A 16,917-nucleotide genomic window follows, 5' to 3' on the forward strand; every position below is an offset into this window, starting at 1 on the left:
TTATCTCATTTCACCTTTAACAATAATTTAAGATAGGTAGAGCAGTTGCAATAATCAACCCCATTCTCTAAATGAGGACCCCAGGAGCAGAAAGAAGACATCTGCCCATAATTTACACGTTAACAACAGAACCAACTCTAGAAGAAATCTCCTGACCTGACCTCTAGATCTAAGTTTATAACCCTCTCCACAGTCCCTAATATTTCCCCACAGCCCCTCCTCACCCTACTCCTTCAGCCACACATGTATAACTGCTTACTTCCTCCATTACAACTTTTTAGATGCAATAGTAAAAAGTTTAGACAACTACCTAAATGAAAGCTTTCTGAGTTAAAATATCTGCTCTACATCTTTAAAATCTACCAATCATAAGCATTTGCTTATATTTTTCATGAATGTAAAAACTCAAATCCATAATCTAAGCTCCTCTAAATCTATCCAGAAAAAAAACCCCGAAAAGTAGAGGGTGGAGGAAAATAGGAAACACAACAAAATAAGAGGATATATTTTTATATTAAACCAGAAGCCTGTTGCACGAAGATTCGTGCAATAGGCCTTCCTTCCCCTGGCTGCTGGCACCGATTTTCCTCCGGCACCCAGGACCCAGGCCTTTGGTCTGGCCACGGTGGAGAAGTCAAGCCTCTTCAGTCTTCACTCCAGTTGGAGCCTTCAGTCTTCGCTCCATGCCTGCGTATGCAAATTAACCACCATCTTTGTTGGGTTAATTTGCATAGTCACTCTGATTGGCTGATGGGCGTAGTGGAGTGACACCAATTTGCATGTTTCTCTTTTATTAGTGTAGATAGTAATGTTTGTAAGGGAGAGTAACACACATCTGTTATATTAAACCCTGTATCTTCAGAGACTTGTAAGTGCTTGGTACATGGTAGATGTTCAATAAATGTTTACATAGTGAATGAATGAACCTGATTTTCCTGATATATCATGAGCTCCTTGCGGGCAAAGACCTCATCTTGGGCACTTTTGTAGGCAGTCAATGTCTTAATTAATTAAATTATTCAACTGGTAGATAGAGATCTATGTAGAAAGGTTTAGTTAGTATTCCGTATTTTCTTAAATTATCCCTTTGTCCCATTTGGTATCCATTAATTATAGGGCCAAACTAACAAATGACCAGAGTTGTTTATACCATCCCTGGCATCCAGGTGCCCACACTCTGAACCACCACCTTTATCTAACTCTCACAACCAAGCCAATACTTCCCTGCCCTAAGTCAACCCAGAGTCAGGTTACAGACAACTGGGAACAGCTCCTAACTCCCAAAGCCCGTGGCAATTATTCAAAGTAGCCAATCCTAAACCATTTCCCTTGCCCTGCCTTGCCTTTCCCATGAAAACACAATAAAGGCTATGGGCCATACTTTCCCCTCATTCCTTCTTCCTCCCAACCAAACCTGTGCTTCCCCCTGTGGCCCTGTATGGTACGGCATGCATCTTTCTCTTGGAAAATATAAACAATAAATTCTTTTAATTAAAATTTTTTGAATTTTTATTGATCCTAAAAATTAATATTCAATATATTCAAGTTTACAAATTCAAATCCCTCCTTTCCTCTTAAGAATTAAAGTTCAACTTACAAATCTACTTCTATATAAGCGCATTTTAACAATTATTTCTAAGGGGGATTTTACAAATTATACTCTCTGAATGTTTTAAATTGCATTCACAAATTTTCAATGATTCATTCTTTTTAGAGTACTTCAACTGTCTCACTTAACCCTTAGAAGTTTAATTACAAATATCAATATAGTTAGTTCTTAATGTCTCAAATGTTCCCATACTTGCAAAATAAGTCTACACCGCTTACTCAATTATCTATATTGAATTTAAATACAAGGACATTCCCTGTGAGGCTGAGATGACCCTGTGAGGCTGAGACGGCCCCTGAAAGGTTGAAATGGCCCCTGTGAGGTTGAAACGGGCTGCTGTGAGGCTGAGACGGCCCCTGAGAAGTTGAAACGGCCCCTGTGAGGTTGAAACGGCCCCTGTGAGGCTGAGATGGACACTGTGAGGCTGAGACGGCCCCTGGGAAGCTGAGAAAAATACCACATGATCTCACTCATTTATGGATAATAAAGACCACTATAAACTGATGAACAAAAATAGATACAGAGGCAGAGCAGCAGTGAATAGACTGTCAAACTACAGTGGGAAGCCTGGGGAGGCTTGGGGGGGGAGGGTAAAAGATCAACCGATGTTGGGGTCCAACCCCAACAGGTCCAGGGGTCCCCAAAGGTGTGGACGGAGTCGGAGACAGCCTTCAGTTGATCAGCAGCCTAGTCAGGACCTCTAGCCAGGATCTCCAGCCAAAGTTCTGGTCGGGATCTGATTAGGATTTGATGTTTATTGTCTTGTTACATCTGTATTTATACCAGTCGATTTTAATCCTGTCAATTTCTATTGCAAAGGTTAGGGCGTTTCTTATCTCCATTCCAGGGAGTAAAGATTATGTAGCTTAAGCGTGATTGTTTGTAGTTAAAGTGATTAACTACCCGCCTGGCACTTAGTTAAGGGGTTGTATCCCCTCCCTAACCTCAGGGGAAAATCCCCACCTGGAGAAACAACCTTTCCCGGAGAGGTGACCTTGGTTAAAACACATGGCGCTAAGGAGAGCAAACATATTAAGAACAATAGGCTATATATGCCAGGTCCCTTGAGACATATGCTGTGCAGATGTTTCTTTCCTGCAGCGACTGTGTCAAGCAGCAAGGATGGACCGGCTCCTGGCAAACCGAAGGACTTGTATGCATGCATATAAGAATAACCAATGGCCCTGGTTTAGCTCAGTGGATAGAGCCTCGGCCTGCGAACTCAAGGGTCCAGGGTTCGAATCCGGTCAAGGGCATGTGCCTTGGTTGCAGGCACATCCCTGGTAGGGGGTGTGGAGGAGGCAGCTGATTAATGTTTCTGGCTCTCTATCCCTCTCCCTTCCTCTCTGTAAAAAATCAATTAAATATATTAAAAAAAAAAAAAAGAATAACCAATGGACACAAGACACTGGGGGGTAGGGGAGGCCAGGGGAATGTCAAGGGGGGGAAAAAGGAGACATGTAATACTCTTTGTAATACTTTAAGAAATAAAACAAAATTTTAAAAAAAGAAAGAAAAAAATATATTAAAAAAATAAATACAAGGATATTTTTCTCTTGTTGGTAATATTTTATTAAAGTATCTACACTAATAAAAGAGAAACATGCAAATTGGTGTCACTTCACTACACCCACCAGCCAATCAGAGAGACTATACAAATTAACCCAACAAAGATGGCGGCTAATTTGCATACTCAGGAGCACAGCAAAGACTGAGGGCTCCGGCCGGAGTGAAGAGTGAAGAGTGAAGACTGAAGAATCTTGGCTTCTCCGTTGTGGAGAAGCCAAGCCTCGTTGCAGCCGGACCAAAGGCCTGGGTCCCAGGTGCTGGAGGAAAACCAGTGCCAGCAGTCAGGGGAAGGAAGGCCTATAGCATGAATCTTCATGCAACGGACTTCTAGTTACTAATATTTAAAATAACAAACAGATTTCTCTTTAACCAAAAAACGAATACATGCTTAATTTACTTTACTATTATTATGTTTTTTTTTACAAAGTTCTCACTACGCCATGTTGTCACTCAGACACCTTTATCAAGTAAGGCCAAAGTCACAAGCAATTGGATACTACCATTACCATTGCCACCAGACATAAAGAACCAGAATCAATGCAGCCTAATCCTAATTGCTGACTTATACCACCACTTATAAAATCTTACCTTCCCTTTAGATGGCAAACTCCTTGGAAGACTTAAACAAAATCTCTTATGTTCCCTACTCACCAAATTTAATGCTATATATATGTATATATCAGTCACTTGATAAGCTGAATTTTACATAAATAAGTAAATAATTAGTTGACTTGTTAAAAGCCTGAATCTTATCAGATGTTAATTATCCTCTCTGCCCTCAAAAAGCAAAACAAAACCCCAAATGGGTGATTAAACTCTAATGCTGCACAGTCTGTCAGTTTCCTATTATAATTTCAGCTATAAATTATAAGGCTAAAGACAGAAGGAACTATACATAAATACTGTACTCTAGTTGATAAATTTGTTGCTCACATAAGTCTGAGTTAACAATTCTTAACCTACATTGCATGTATATAGGATTTAATAAATAAGCAATCCACCATCTCCTGTGGTGGATGGTGAGAGGCAGGTTTCTCACTGTCAGAGAGGGAACTGCAAATAGCAAGGGGGAAGGCTGGAATAAACTCTGTGGTACTGAATTAGAATTAAGGACATCTGTGTGAACCCATGCTTAACTTAACATATATATGTCATATGTATGTGCATATATACATACACACACATATATATATACAGATTTGTTTATTATATATAGATATATACAGTTGGTAGATATCCTACATAATGAAAGGCTAATATGCAAATTGACCAAACAGCAGAAAAACTGGTCACTATGACATGCACTGACCACCAGGGGCAGATGTAAGCGGGCCTAAGCCAGCAGTCGGACATCCCCTGAGGGCTCCCGGACTGCGAGAGCGCACAGGCCAGGCTGAGAGAACCCTCCGCCCCGAGTGCACGAATTTAGTGCACAAATTTAGTGCACCAGGCCTCTAATAGAATTATAAATGTGTATATAAACATGGGTTAGTATACATATGTATAATTCCTGGCGCTACCCATTGAGAGGGCCTAGTAGTGATGCACACATGTGTGTGTGTGTGTGTGTGTGTGTGTGGGTGTGCATGCCTCTCTAAAAATCAATTAAGAAATCTTACAGGAGGCAGCCGATCAATGTCTGGCCTCGTGTGTGTGTGTGTGTTTGTGTGTGTGTGTGTGTGTGTGTGTCTAAAAATCAATTAAGAAATCTTAAAAGAAAAAAAAAAAAGAAGAGCCAGGGCTCTTTAGGAAAACTGCTGATTCTAGACCTAGGGCAGGGAAAATACAAGATGAGTCGGGAATACCTTCTAGTTCCAGAAAATAAGGAAGTGTTCAAGTAGCAAAAGGATGACGACATGTCAAAGGAAGACAGTAGCCAAAACTGGAATAATCTGAGCAATGAAATGAATAGCATGGTATTATGTAACCCAAAGTATAAAATAAATACGTGAGTTCATACTGAAAAAAATGAATGACAATAAATAAATACATGGGTAGAAAAACTAAATCTTCCTTTACAGAATTCCAAATAATATACATAGATACTTCTTCCAGAGGTGGAGTTTAATCCTCACCCCTCCTCGCCCAAGTCTGGGCTGGACTCAGTGATTCCTTTCCAAAGAATGCAGTATGGAGAGTGGAGAAACCTGGCAAATATAACCTTAACCTGGCATTCTTTCTTAAAACCCATAACCCCCCTACAAAAATAACAAGCAAACAAAAGACCCATGACCCTAGTCTAATCATGAGAAAGACTTCAACAAACCCAAACTGAGGGACAGGCTACAAAATACCTCACTGGTACTCCTCAAAACTGCCAAGGTTATAAAAAACAAGGGAAGTTCGAGAAACTGTCACAGACCGGAGGATACTAGGAGACATGATGACTAAAAGCAATTGCAATGCGGTACACTGGACTAGATCCTAGAACAGAAAAAGACATCAGTGTAAAAAAAGGTAAAATCCAAATAAAGCCTGGAATTTAATAGTAATGGACCAATATTTGTTTCTTAATTTTGACAAAAATACCAGGGTAGTGTAAGATGTTGATATTAGGGAAAACTGAGTCTTTGCAACTTTCTGTAAATCCAAAATTATTCCAAACTAAAAAGTTGATTTTTTAAAATTATCTAATGCTGGTTTAAGGTCAAATTAGTGAGAAAAATTAACTAATTAAAGCCTTATTTGCCCTAGCTGGTTGGGCTCAATGGCTAGAGTGTCCGCCTGCGGACTGAAGGAGTCCCAGGTTCGATTCCAGCCAAGGGCACATGCCCGGGTTGCAGGCTCGATCCCCAGTAGGGGTTGTGCAGGAGGCAGCCAATCAATGATTCTCTCTCATCATTGATGTTTCTATCTTTCTCTCCCTCTTTCTTCCTCTCTGAAATCAATAAGAAAATATATATTTTTTTAAAAACCTTATTTGCAGGATTTCTGTGTGACATATCTTTTTACAGAGAGCAAATATAGTACACTTGACATACTATCTTGTAAACTGAATCGATTGTATGGATACTTTTCTTGATAAAAAGAATGCATTTCCATGGCACATTCATGGTCAGATGCTTCACCAGAGGTAGAAATAATCCCCAAAATACATAACTACATATTCTTTCTTTCCATGCCTCCAGATAAGATTAACTGGATGTCCCTGGTTATCTTGCCTATGTAGAACTCTAGCTTCTATTCTATTGGGACTCTTACCTTGTATGGTCTGGACCCTGGTCTACCTATAATAGGCCTAGGGCTGTGGATGAGACTCTGCCCCTTCCTTCTAGAATTCACTATTGCCTCTGATACAAAACTAAAGAGATCTGAACTATCCCAGTCTCTTCATGTCCATATTAAATTATCCCCAGAAGCATCACCATGTACATAAAAACTGATAATAGCGATATCCTAGTCTGTCAAATAACTGTGTAGGTTCTGCATAAGATATCAGAACTGATGAGTAGCACCTGATACCCACCCCTACTGTTAGATTTTTTTGAGAGCTCACTATTTAAAAGGGGTCGTCAATGCAATGCACTTTGTATTCCCAAATGAAAAGTAGTAGTATTTTTTAAGGTAATGATTTAGAATACTAAGAATTCATGGGCTGCTCTCTGGAAAGATGTATACTGACAACATAAATTCTTATCTCTAAATCCAAATTCAGAAAATGGCATTCAAAAGGCAATTTCTAGACCCAAAAGGACACAATAAGTTAATAGTTGACAAGGGCCACCCTCACTTAATATGCTTTATATGCTAAGCAGAAAAGGTCACAAAACTTTATGAAGAAATAAGAGATATAGCATTTAAGCAGTAAAAATTTTAAAAGGAAAAAGAGCATTCTGTACAAAAATGCTAGGGTCCCTCCTTAGGGTGTCTCTTCCAAAAGGGACCCTGCAGCCCACCTGTTAGTACAGTCCAATCACTTGATCTTTCAGGATTGATAACCTGCCACCCTTGGTCCTCTCTCAGCATGTGTTTATTAAATAACCAAAGTTTCTGGTTCCAGTTAAGATGGAATAAGTCCACTCCACCCTGTCTGTCCCATTGAAGTCAACTGAAAACCAAAACTCAATATATCATAAAACCAGCAGAGCGTTTCTTTTTCCTTCTCCTGGTATCTCTTGGCCTGGACTTAAAGGCAACCCAAACCCAGAACTGTGCACCACGCACAGAGAGAAAGAACTCGAAGAGAAGACTCTGTCTTTGGTCCAAGAAGCAGGAAAAGGAGCCCCTAAAAGTCAAAGGGAGTAGAGGAAATCCCTCGATTTTGTTGGTTTTCTTTCTGTTCTCTCCCGTCCTACCCCAAGGCAATTAGGCAGCACTGGGAATGACAACAGCAGCTTAGATGGAAGAACCTTTGCTCTGATGGGAGGAACTGAGATCCCAAGAGCACAGAGGGAATCTCCATTGCTCTGTTTTCTCTCCCTATCCTCTTGCCATTTGGTTCCCCAGGGAAATGTAGGCACAGAGAGTGCAAGGCAGAGCAAAGAAATTAGTCTTAGCTTTTTAGCAAGAGAAGCAGGAAGGAGAATCCTTTGGATCTGGAACATTGGGAGAACAACAGAAAGGAGAGGAAGCTCAATAAAGCCTTATGTGGACTCCAGGGCTCATCTCTAAGCTGCACATGCAAGTCTCTGACTTTACCGCATACCAAAGGTTTTGACAACTGATCTATGGGGTATACCACTGCCCAGGTCTGAGGCTGGCCACTGGCTGGCACATACATGAGCCAAACTAAATGTGTATGCACAGCAAATACTTTTGAAAACTGAACAGATAGTGAATCCCAGCTCATAGAAGGCAGGTAGGTACTTGCAGCCTGAATCTAGCTCAATTGACTGCCTGCTTTAAAAAACAAAAGGAAATATAATCTATAGGATTTAAACAAGACCCAAAGTCTCATAAGATAATATTCAAAGTGTCCAAGATAAAAATCCAAACTGTATACAAAGAAACTGAAAAATCTCAACACCTCACAAAGGAAAAGATAATCAACAGACACCAACCTCAAGATATTAGGGTTATCAAAAATTTTAAAGCAGCTACTATAATCATGCTCCAAGAAATAAAGGCAAACACTCTTGAAGTGAGTGGAAAAATAGAAAGTCTTAAAGAAATAGAACGCTTTTTTAAAAAAGGAAAAATTTAAACTAGAAAATATATTTTAAAATTCATTGGATGGGCTCAATAGTATAATTGAGATGACAGAAGAGCCAATGAACTTGAAGATTGATCAACAAAAAATTTCCAAGCTGAACAACAAAGAGAGAAAAAAGATTGTGGAGAAAACAAACAAACAAACAAAAACCAGTAGACATAAAAAGAATACCACCAAAGGCCTAACAACACCAAAGGCCTAACACTTGTATCATCAAATACCTATAAGGAAAGGAGAAAGAAGTGGTTCAGGGAAAAAAAAAAAAAAAGCTGAAGAAATAACAGGTGAAAAATTCCTAAATTTGGTAAAAGATATTAACTTATAAATTCAAGAAACTCAGTGAACAGCAAAAAGGGTAAACTCAAAGAAATTCTTGTCTAATGAAAACTAAAATAAAATGTCTTGAAAACAGTCAGAGAAAATGATGCATTACACATAAGAAAACAATAATTCAAATAATTGTGGATGTCTCATCAGAAATTATGAAGGACAGAAGGCAGTGGAACGAGATTTTTAAGAGCTGGAAAATAAGAATTCTGTCAACCCAGATTTCTATATCCAGTGAAAATATCCATCAAAATGATGTGAAATAAAATCTCAGACTAAGAAAATAAATTACCTAAAGAGAACTGCTAAAGAAAATTCTTCAGATGAAAGAGAAGTGATACTATAGGAAAACAGAATTTCAGAAAATAAATAGCAATAAATATGGAAAATACCTAAGTAAATATAACACCTTATTTTACTCATCTAAAGTCCTTTAAAATACAAATGATGGCTAAAAGTAAAAAATATAACAATGTGTGATGGGGTTTTCACATGTAATATATATAACAATTACAACATAAAAGGGAGAAGGTAAACCAATCTATATGGTACTAAAGCTTCTAGATTCTACTTGAAGTGATACATATTAATTCTAAGTAGACTGAATACTAATTATGAATATTATAATCTGTAGTCAACATTAAAATAACTATGCAAATGGAGATAGTTAAAATCTCAATAGATAAATTAAAATAGAATACTAAAAAAATATTCAAATACTCCAAAAGAAGGGTAGGGAAACAAAACACTCAGAGGGAACAAACAATACAAATAATAAAATGGCAGGCCTAAATCCAAAATGCCAATAATTATATTAAATGTAAATGGTCTCTACCAGAAACCCACTAAATACAATGATATATGTAGGTTAAAAATAAAAGCATGCTAAATGTAATATGGCAACCTGGATTGAATTATGGAACAGAAAAAGGACATTAATAGAAAATCTGGTGAAATCCAAATAAAATTTGTAGTTTACTTAATTGAGTACTATACCAATGTTAAATTCTTACTTTTGATAAATGTACCTTGCATAAGATGTTAACATGGAGGGGAACTAGATGAAGGGCATGTAGGAACTCTCTGTATTATTTTTGCAACTCATTTATAAATCTGAAATTATTTCAAAATTGAAAAAATATATTTTAAGTAAAAAGAGGAGAAAATGTATACCATGAAAACATTAATCAATAGAAAATTGCAGTGGCTATATTAACATCAGACAAAGTATATGTCAAAGCAAGGAAAATTACCAGGGTTAAAAGGGACATTAAATAATGATAAAAAGGTTCAATTCACCAAAAGACGTAACAATCCTAAATGTATATGCACCTAACATAAGAGCCTCAAATATATGAAGCAAAAATTGATAGAACTAAGGGAAGAAAGGAACAAATCTACCATTACAGTTGGAGACTTAATCTTCCTTTCTCAGTAATCAATAAAACAGAAAATAATCAAGGATATCAAAACACAAAGTTGAATACTTTACATATATACAACTCTTATTTGTCAAATAGACCTCAATAAAGCTGAAAAGTAAATAAAAAATAATGTTGCAATTAAATAATTAAGTCACATTTTAATTTTTTTAAAGGAAAAGATCAATAATACAGAGGAACTGAACAATGCCGTCAACCAAATTTATAAAAAATTTCACCTAATAACAGCAATTTTCAAGTGCACATGGAACACTCACCCAGCTAGACCATATCTTGGGGCATAAAACAAAATCTTAACAAATTTAAAAGTATTGGAATAATACAAAGTATGCTCTCTGACCAAAATTTAATTAAGCTAGGAATCAATAAAATAAAGACTCTGGAAAAGCTTTCAACACACCAAATACTCAAACAACACACTTCTAAATAATTCATTGGTCAAAGAAGAAGTCTCAAGGGAAATAAAAATTCAACATATCAATTTGTGAAATGCAGCCACAGCAGTGCTTAGAGGGAATTTACAGAATTAAAAGCTTATATTGGAAAAGAAGAAAGGTCTTAAATCAACCATCCACCTTAAAAAAAAAAAAAAAAAAGAGTAAATTAACTCAAAGCAAGTAGAATAAAAAACAGAAACCAATTAAATTGAAAAGACAAACACCAATAAAATAAAAAGCTGGTTCTCTGAAAAGATGTGTAAAATTGATAGGCCTCTAGCCACCCTCCAAAATGAATGAATACAGTAGTCCCCTCTTATCTGTGTTATCACTCTCTGCGGTGTCAGTTACCCACAGTCAACTGCGGTCTGAATACATTAAATGGAAAATTCCAGAAAGAATTCATAAGTTTTAAATTGCATGCCATTCTGAGTAGCTTGATGAAACCTCTCTTGGGACAACCATCTGGGACATTAATTATGCCTTTGTCAAGCTGTATATGCTACCCACCCATCAGATCTACTGTCATGGTATCACAGCTCTTGTGTTCAAGTAACCCTTCTTTTACTTAATAATTGCCTCAAAGTGCAAGAGAAGTGATATTGGCAATTCAGATATGCCAAAGAGAAGTTATAAAATGCTTCCTGTAAGTGAACAGACTACAGTTCTCAAGTTAATAAGGCATTTTATCATCTCACATAAGAAGGGTAAGTACAATACAATAAGATATTTTGAGAGACACCACATTCACATGACTTTTATTACAGTATTGTTATAATTGTCCTATTTAATTATTAATTACTAGTGGCCCAGTGCATGAAATTTGTGCACAAGGGGGGGGGGGTGCCCTCAGCCCAGCCTGCACCCTCTCCAATCGGGGACCCCTAGGGGGATGTCCAACCGCCAGTTTAGGCTCGATCCCACATTCGGGCCTAAACTGGCAGTCGGACATCCCTCTCGCAATCTGGGACCTCTGGCTCCTAACTGCTCACCTGCCTGCCTGCCTGATCGCCCCTAACTGCCCTCCCCTACCAGCCTGATCTCATCCCCAACAGCCCTCCCCTGCCAGCCTGATCTCGCCATCAACTGCCCTCCCCTGCTGGCCTGATCGCCCCTAACTGCCTCTGCCTCAGCCCCCACCACCATGGCTTTATCCGGAAGGAAGTCAGACATCCGGAAGATGGCCAGTCGACCCGGTCTAATTAGCATATTACCCTTTTATTAGTATATATAGATTATATAGGATAGGATTGCTTAAATGGGGGGCGGGGGAGCCTTTTTCAGCAGGAGGAGATGCTCTTGGCAGACAAAAATACATAATCCTTATATCTGGATAGCCAGCCATATGCACTATACTGCCAAACTGGCCATTATAAAAAACTGAACCACTTTCTTACACCTTACACCAAACAGCTGTTGCCCTTAAAACCCCTCCTCAGCCCCCACCTTAGGTTCTGCCTTCACAGTTCACCCAGATTAGGTTCTGATTGGTCGGTTTCTATGCCTGTCAGCATCAAAAGCTCCGCCTCCTAGGCAGCCATTGGCTCCTCACAATTCACCCAGATTTGGTTCTGACTGGTTGGTTTCTATGCCAGTCAGTGTCAAAAGCTCCGCCTCCTAGGCAGCCATTGGCTCCTCGCAATTCACCCAGATTTGGTTCTGATTGGTCAGTTTCTATGCCAGTCAGCATCTCTGGGCCTATCTCTGGGTCTAATCAGAGAGGCGGGACTGATCAGCAGCCCCAGCAGAGGCCCAGAGAGAAACAGAGGCGCGGCTGCTGGCCAGGCCCAGAGAGAGAGAGGCAAGGGCTGATCAACAGCTGCCACAGAGGCTATGGATCAGACCCTGCTTCTCTCTCTAGGCCTCTCTCCGGGCCCAATCTGCAGCCCACTCGGCAGTCAGTGCTGGGTTGCCATGGCTGACTTCCGGTGGGTCAAGCCTTCGGTCGTTTTGGATGTTACGGACCCTGGGTTTTTATATATTAGGATTATTAATCTCTTACTGTGCCTAATTTATAAATTAAACTTTATCATAGGTATGTTTGTATAAGAAAAAAACATAATTTACATATATAGGGTTGAGTATTATCCACAGTTTCAGGTATCCACTGGGGGTCTTGTAATGTATCCTACACAGATAAGGAGGGGCCTACTGTAGATAAAGTATCAATATCAGTAATGAAAGAAGCAATATCACTATAGATCCACAGAAATTAAAAGGATAAAAAGGATACTAATACAAACAAATCTATGTACATAAATTCGACAACTCAGATGAAATGGACCAATTCCTTAAAAGCTGCAAAGTACCAAAACTCACCCGGAAAGAAACAGACTACCTGAATAACCTATTGATGCTCTTGCCAGTGTGAAGTCACCACCCCGGCACATATCTATTAAAGAAATCGAATTTGTAGTGTAACACCTTCACACAAAGAAAACCCTAGACTCAGATGGCTTCATTGGAGAATTCTGCCAAACTTAAAGAGAGAATTTTACACATCTCTTCCAGAAAAATTAAACGGAACATTCTCTAACTGGCTTTATAAAACCAGCATTATCCTGATACTAAAACTAGACAAAGACAGCACAAGAAAAAAACAAAACTACAAACCAATATCCACATGACCATAGATGCAAATTCCTCAACAAAATATTTTAATGAACCTTGACCTAAATTTAATTAACTCATCCAAAAATCAACTAAAATGAATCACAGATGTAAATGTAAAATGTGAAACTATAAAAAATCTTTAAAAAGAAGCAAAGAAGACTATCTTTGTGACCTTGGACAAAGAATTTTTATACCAAAACATGATCCATAAAAGAAAGATACAATTTGACTTACTCAAAATTTAAAACTTTAGCTCTACAAAAGACATTGTTAAGAGATGAAAAAGAAAAACTACACATTAGGAATACATAAAACTTATTTATCTGACAAAAGACTCGTATCCAGGATATATTAAAAGAAAAAAAACTCACAGAAAGAAAAGAAATAATCCAACTTAAAAACTAGGCAAAAGGCCCTGGCTGGTATGGTTCAGTTGGCTGGAGCATCATCCCATGCACCAGAAGGTCTCAGGTTCAATTCCCACCTAGGGCACATACCTAGGTTTCAGGTTTGACCCCCTGTTGGGGCATGTATAGGAGGCAACTGATTGATGTATTTCTCTCATACATCTCTCTCTCTCTCTCTCTCTCTCTCTCTCTCTCTCTCTCTTTTCTCCCCTCTCTAAAATAAATTTAAAAACCAGGCAAAATATTTGAGCAGACACTTCACCAAAGATATATTAAAATACATGGTTATAAGAATGTGAAAAGATGCTCAATATCATTAGCCATTAGGGATATGCAAATTGAAACCATGAGATAACACTACATACCTATTAAAGTGACTAAAATAAAAAATCTGAATGTTCAATGTCCCTAATCATAAGGGAAATGCAAATCAAAACTACAATAAGATATTACCTCACACCTGTCAGATGGCTATGACCAAAAAAAAGACATGAAGTGTTAGCAAAGATGTGGAGAAATGTTGGAACCCTGGCACACTATTGCTGGGAATGCAAAAGGGTACAGCTGCAATGGAAAAATAGTATGGAGGTTCCTCAAAAAATTTAAAAAAGAACTGCTGTATGATTTAGCAATCCCACTTCTGTGTATATACCCAAAGAAATTGAAATCAGGATCTCAAAGAGATATTAGCTCTCCCAGTGTTCATCACAGCACTATTCACAATAGCCAAAACTGGAAATGTCCATCAATAGATGAATTGATTTTTAAAATGGGGCACATGTCCCGCCACCCCCCCTCTCATATTATTCAGTCTTTTCAAAGAAGGAAAATTTGCCTGGCCAGCTTAGCTCAGTGGTTGAGCGCCGAACTATGAACCAGGAGGTCACGGTTCAATTCCCGGTCAGGACACATGCCCGGGTTGCAGGCTTAATCCCCAGTGTGGACGTGCAGGAGGCAGCCAATCAATGATTCTCTCTCATCACTGATGTTTCTATCTCTCTCTCTCTCCCTCTCCTTTTCTCTCTAAAAATCAATAAAAATATATTTTAAAACATTTTTTAAATAAATAAAAGAAGAAAAATATGACACAAGCTACAACATGAAAGAACTTTGGTGACACTATGCTAAGTGCAATAATCCAGTCAAAGAGAGAGAAATACTGCATAATTCTGCATAGATGAGTTACCTGACATAGTCAAATTCACAGAATTCAAGTGGAATGATAGTTGCCAGGGGCTGGGGGAGGGCAAAATGGGAGGTTACTAATGAATGGGCATAGAGTTTCAGTTAAGTAAGATGAATAAACTCTAGAGATCCACTGTACAATCTTGTACCTATAGTCAACAATAATGTACTGCACATTCAAAATTTTGCTGCGGGTAAATCTCACATTGTATTCTTACAATAACATAAACTTTAAAAAAAATTGACAATTCCAAATGCAAATGAGGATATGGAGCACCTGAACTCTCATATATTGCTGATGGGAATGTAAAATGATACAACCACCTGATGAATGAATAAACAAACTATTATGTAACCAACAATGAAATACTACTCAGTAATAAAAAAGAACAAACTACTGATAGATGTAACAACATGGATTAAATCTCCACAGTATTGTGCTGAGTGAAAGAAGCCAATCTCAAAGAGTTACTGGTATATCCTGTAGTATAATTAATTCCATTTATATGACCTTCTAGAAAAGACAAAACCACAGGAATGGAGAACTGATCAGGGGTTGCCAGGGATTAGGAGTTAAAAAGAATCTGACTACAAAGGGGCAGCAGTGGGGAGCTTTTTGAGGTGAAGGAACTGTTCTCTGTCCTGATTGTGGTGGCGATTACATGAATCTATACATGTGTTAAGATTCATGGAACTGTATACCAAAATTTCTTCAACTGTACTATTTGTAAATTTTAAAAATAGTAACAATAAAAGAAAAAATAACTAAAGCTGTTAAAAATACAAGGAAAAATACAGTCGCTATATATGAACTAGAACTTTAAAAGCTTTTCAAATATTAGTTCTATTGAACTTAGTCTTTGAAGGAGAGTACGCTATTTGATTATAGTTCCCTAACAGAAATATATTTCCAAATAGAAAAAAGAACACTGTTTGTCCCAGGGACACTGTGTATTGGCCTAAAGTCACAACTAGATCGCAGGGGTTCTGATACCTAAATTTTGGCCATAATAACGCTGATACTTGCTCAAAATGCAGAATAGCACCCATACTTTGAACTTTATACTGGATTTTTTTTTTTGACAGACAACTGTTTAGTTTTTATTTCATAATCATAAACTTAACTCTGCAATCCAGCTAGACTGGGAAGGGGTAGGGAAATTATGGAACCCAATAAACTGGCAAGAGCACAAAGATTATAGAACATTCCAAGCAAATCGGAGTGAATGGGTGCTCCCCTGAGCTACAGAAGGAATGGTCTGGTGGTTAAGATAAAACACAAGTCAAATGTATTAGAGTTGCCCACAGTCGGCAATGGTGATCTTCTTGCTGGTCTTGCCATTCCTGGACCCAAAGGGCTCCATGGCTGTCACAATATCCATGCCTTCCCTCACCCGGCCGAAGACCACATGCTTGCCATCCAACTACTCCGTCTTGGCAGCGCAGATGAGAAACTGGGAGCCGTTTGTGTTCGGTCCAGCATTTGCCATGGACAAGATGCCAGGACCGGTATGTTTCAGCATGAAGTTCTCATCCTCAAATTTCTCCCCATGGACGGACTTGCCGCCTGTGCCATTGTGGCGTGTGAAGTCACCACCCCGGCACATAAATCCCGGAATAATTCTGTGAAAGCAGGAACTTTATAACCAAATCCCTCTCCCCAGTGCTCAGAGCACAGAAGTTTTCTGCCGTCTTTGGATGCCGTCTTTGGAACTTTGTCTGCAAACAGCTCGAAGGAGACGCGGCCCAGGGGCTCGCCGTCGGCGGCGATGTCGAAGTACACGGTGGGGTTCACCGTGGCTGCTCACGGGCGGCTTCGGGGCGGCCGTGTCTGCAAAACCTATACTGGATTTTTATAATACCCCCAAAAGTCAGCATTCAGTTGCCACAAATAAGAGTTCTTACCAGGTTTTGTGATTAAACCATGGAAGAAATAAAAACAGCTAGAAAGACCTTGACAACTCAACATCTATAAACAGAATCAGTGCCTGTAAGGAACTGATGTTTCTGGAATCCTGGCTAGAGAAGTGACACTTTTTTCTTGAAAATTTGCAACAGACTGCACTAATAAATGCATTTGTCTTAAAACAAACAAACAAAAAACAGAACACCGTTCTCTGAGCACTCCCCTGGGCAAAAGCAGCGCTCGGAACAGAGCCCAAGCAGGGAATGTAAG

General features: G+C 38.7%; 1 protein-coding gene and 1 pseudogene across 6 annotated transcripts in view; both read right to left on the reverse strand.

Annotated features, from left to right (window-relative positions):
- SCN8A (sodium voltage-gated channel alpha subunit 8) overlaps window positions 1-16,917 on the reverse strand; it is a 186,280-nt gene that overhangs the window by 152,959 nt on the left and 16,404 nt on the right. The window lies entirely within an intron of this gene.
- On the reverse strand, window positions 16,034-16,359 carry LOC139005531 (peptidyl-prolyl cis-trans isomerase A pseudogene; annotated as a pseudogene).

The sequence above is a fragment of the Myotis yumanensis genome, unplaced genomic scaffold (genome assembly GCF_028538775.1).
Source record: "Myotis yumanensis isolate MYYU_CA2020_CCGP unplaced genomic scaffold, mMyoYum1.0.hap1 SCAF_3, whole genome shotgun sequence".
Taxonomy (NCBI): Eukaryota; Metazoa; Chordata; class Mammalia; order Chiroptera; family Vespertilionidae; genus Myotis; species Myotis yumanensis.